General features: G+C 33.7%; 1 pseudogene; it reads right to left on the reverse strand.

Annotated features, from left to right (window-relative positions):
- Positions 1–407: 407 nt before the first annotated feature.
- On the reverse strand, positions 408–1,166 carry LOC107616403 (lectin pseudogene; annotated as a pseudogene).
- Positions 1,167–4,597: the final 3,431 nt, after the last annotated feature.

Genomic DNA, 4,597 nt, shown 5'->3' on the forward strand with positions numbered 1-4,597 from the left:
CATAAGCATAATCAAAACTACATACAAGAAAATACTGACAAGCATGGTCGTGGTAATTTGTTGTTCTAACCATATTTCCCTTTGGTGCTTGATCCCGATCCTTGTCCATGCAGTTAACTAGCTAGGAAATTAGTTACTAGAAGGGATGTTTTGCACTTTTGAAAAGACAGACGGAAGAAATAAAGGCAAAAATGAAGAAAATAAAGTAAGCATCCATGCATATATCACATAAGACAAGAAACCAAATCCAAACACAAACAACAACAATGGACAGCCCTTGCCCTGTATCCGTAGTGGCATAACATTTACAGAGACAAACTAAAGACGAGTAAGCTTGTCCTTATTGAATTAAAATAAAAGACACAACACAAACTTGGTAACAAGTCAACATCTATCGATGTTCCTTTTCAGTTGGACTTGAAGATCCAAGACAGAATCTCAGTAGTCTGCGAGAATTGTCCAGTGGAAGCAGATATTCCAATCTTAACCTTTTCAGGCAGCTTAGTACTCAAATCGACATCATAAGTAAGAGTGTCGGGTTGGCTGTGGAGATATGTAGAGACATGGACAATTAACTTCTTATGAGCAGAGTTATATGTTATCTTTGCAGTAGTTATCGCTGCATCATGAAAATTCCAGTAACAAACTTTTGATGACCTGATAGAGTTAACATCAATTCCGATGTGTGGATAATTGGGATCCCCAATATCGGAGTTGGAAAAAGTATCGAATTCAACAGCAACAATTCTGTCAGATGCATCATTAAAGAGGCCGAGAAACTTTCCAGAAGATTCAGGAGGAATTTCAGTGTCAGCACTAGCAAGGAAGAAGGCAAGACCATCACCAGGTCCAGGTGTATATTCAGTGTTATAGGGTTTTGAGATGCGAAAGACGAAGGTGGTTTCAAATCCTGCTCGGAGGCCACTGTGGTCGTAGAGGTGCACAGGGTCGGAGAATAAGACTCGGCCAACTCTGTTTCCCAGTGGGTTGCCATCGTCGTCCAGATTGGTGAGTCGAATGATATGGTGATCAGTAATGGTTGCGTCTCCTTGGAATTGGATCTCCTTGGAGTGCTTAGGGTCAAATTTGTGCAAGTTAAATGAGACACCCATGGCTATGATTTTGTGGTTTTTGGAAATGAAATGAGATGCGAGGGATCTGTATGAGTTTGGGATGGGATGCCAAGCCTACTGCACCAGCTCGGTATTTATAGTGTGGCGATTGGTCTAATTAAGTACCTTAGCTTCCTTCTTAAGGTACGTAATAGGTAGTGTAGCAAGTGATGATCAACAAAAACAAAATACAAAACATATTAGATAGGTCGTTGTTTTTCACATGCATGGCCTTTAACAACCATTAACAGTTTAACACTACGTCACGTCCATAGTGTAATATATATGGCGTCACCCTCTAGCTTCATCACCCATCATAAATGCTTCTTATCTATACTACGCGTTATCACTTACTCGATTCCATTATTGAGGATTACAATGTGAGATCCCTTAATACCAGAAGAAGACCGTGCTAATATAGTCCTTCATTCTAGTTTAGCTAGATCGGTCGTCCATGATGATAAATGCTTATACTACCAACTAACTATTTTTAATTATTTGTACTGCAAGTCTGCAACGTGTATGTGAATGCATGACTATGAGGCAAGGATATTAATCCTATAGCTACCAAATCCAACTATCTTCCTATTCTTATATAGTGGAATTCAAAATGTGACGATCTGTTTCTATATCCAAGAGAGCTAGAGTTGCAGTGCGGTGCTGCTAATACGAAGCTAAGAGTTCTTGGTCATCATTTAGTTACAAATATACAGCTCTGATAAATAAATAAATTGAGAAATGCTAGAACACTATTAAAATTTATTATTTTTGGTCATTAGTTAGCCATCAATGTTTTAAAGTATGAAATTTTTTATTTAAATAAATATTTTATTTACCAAAATAAATAATTATAAAAATTATTACAAAAACAAGTCTTCCAATCTTATCTCATTTACACTATAAATGAGTTTTATTTACAATGTAAATAAGATATATGAAATTTAAAAAGATACACATATCTAAACGAGATACATTTACAATAATTATCTTGTTTATACTGTAAACGAGATATTTGTATTTATAAACATAAAAATATAATTTTTTAAAATAATAAAAAATATTAATAATTTAAATTGGACCAAAGAATGTTTCAAATAACAGCGAAGATGGACGGTTTTAAATAATGGAAAGATAGGCAGTTTTAAAATAATAAAAAAATAAGCGGTATTAACTAACTAATTAATGGGCGACTGGACGTATCACGTAACTTGAAACTGTCCATTTAAATTCAACATATTATTTTTTTAGAAACCAACCCATTTTTAAATTATTAATAAAAAATTTAGTATTAATTTACTTCATTTTTAAGTATATTTTTTTTAAAAAAATATACGTTAACATTTAGCTCCTAAATTAATTTCGGAATATTTGTATATATTTATACATATAATAATTAAATTGTCATAATAAAATAAAGAAATCGTAATAAATAAATAATATAAATTGCTTACACTAAGCATACTGTTAGGCTAATTCATCAGAGCTTTGCAATTTTATAGGCCCATGTCCCAAAAAAAAAAGAAGAGCCATGCAGCGTTAGATTCTCAAGTTTCCAATTTTTGTAGGTGATACGGATTCATAAATTTTTTGTTATTTTAAATTAAGGAGCAAAATGACCATTTTGTCAAGGTCAAGAATTTAATTATTAGAAGGAAAAGTATACGTTGTTAAGATACTATCTACCAACTTTTGACAATAATAATTAATTATTATTTTTTTAATTTTTTAAAAAATAAAATTTAAATAATTAGGATTTAATCAAAATTTATCCTTTTATTTTTATTTTCACTTAAAAATCTTAATCTCTCTCCCAAATCTCCCGTCTTTTCTCCATCCTAGTCTCCTTGCATCCGTTGCCACCGCTTCATCCGCCATTCGTGCAGAGAAGACAACCAGCATCGCGCGTCTGCTTCACCGTCATTGCGTCCCTTCAGCCACCCTACCTCGCGTGCAGCCGAGCTCCCACTCATCGCCTTTTCACCACGCGTTCTCCATCGCAGCTGTGATGCATTCCCGCCTTGTCGTTGCACCGTCAGAGTCCACGAGCTCCCGTCGTCGTTGCAGACTGCCGCTAGGTATAGTTACTCAATGGTTCAATCTCTCTCTCTAAATTTCTGATTTGTCCAAGTGCATGTCTATGGTGTTTGAATTTTAGTTGATCAAGTATGTTATTCACTATTTTTGGAATTTTTGTTGGTGTTATATGTGAATCCACATGTGCATGGTGTTTGAATTTTTAAATATTTTGCAAGGCTGCAAGCCCAAGTCCCAACTCTTCCACGCACCAAGGTGGCTCGCTGCATACAGTTCAACTATGGAAAAGCTGTGTTTTTTCAGGTAAATTCCAACTCAATGAAATTGAAGAATTGCTTTTCTTATTATTTTATTTGATAGTAAATATTTGAGAAAAAGAGAGAAGAGGGTGTTCCAATCCAATGTAAGGGCAATTTCAAATTTCCAATGATTGTCTATCCCATAAGTAGGATTCTTATTTTTCAATTTAGGAATTTTGGTCTGTTGTGTGTGTTCATGGAGTAATAAGAAGTAGAGCCATTTTTTTACTCGTTGAAAGTCATGACTTATTTTGTGGATAAATTAAAATATTGACTAGTCAGTAAAGATTTTAACTTGTATCACCTACTGAAGAACAAAATTTGTCTAAGGAAAGCCTGTGAGTGTTGTTGCTTAAACATGAATATTTCTAGCTTAAACTCCATTCTATAATGCACCCATTATGTTTGTAATCTTACTCCCTTAAGCTGTGGATTTTTCGTTTTTTGAGGTTTCAAACGTGTCTTCCTCTATTGGTATAGCATGTTTCTTTTTTATATGTTCTGAATGTTTCTATTTCGTAAGTTTTGAATATTTTTTTTTTTGTGTTTTGGATGTCTTTTGTTAAAGGTTTTGAATTTTTTTTTGTTATTGTACATTTGCTGAGTAAAAAACATACAAGAAGAAGAAGACGACATCCGAAAATAGCCTTTGGATGAGAGTGCTGGTTATTGATGATGATCCATTATGGCTCAAGATCCTTGAAAAGATCCATTATGTTTCCTTCCTTTTCTTTTCTGTTTTAGAATAGTTACAATTTCTTGTTGTTGCTGTGTATTTATACAAGTGACTCTTACTGCAAATAAAACAAGGATATCTTATATATTTGTGCCATTTAAGTTATCATTCAAGTTATCATTCGTGCCATTTAAGTCTATCTCTTAATCAAATAATACAAATTGTGATTGCTGACCAAATTAAAACTTTTTCACTATGTTAATAAGACTTGTCTTTGTTTCACAGAAGTTGGTCCCTAGAAAATTCTAGATTTGATGAATGTACCATGACTTACCAGAGAAAATATTGGTAAGTGGTGGTTTAGTAGTATATTTGGTGTGGATTATTTTTTAATGCAAATCGGATCTTCCAACTATAATGTATGGTGTGTTTTTGGTGGAATTCTTTTATGCAAGTTGCATGTTTCCTTTCAAATT

This window comes from Arachis ipaensis, chromosome B9, assembly GCF_059453495.1.
Source record: "Arachis ipaensis isolate K30076 ecotype BB chromosome B9, ASM5945349v1, whole genome shotgun sequence".
In the NCBI taxonomy this organism is placed as follows: Eukaryota; Viridiplantae; Streptophyta; class Magnoliopsida; order Fabales; family Fabaceae; genus Arachis; species Arachis ipaensis.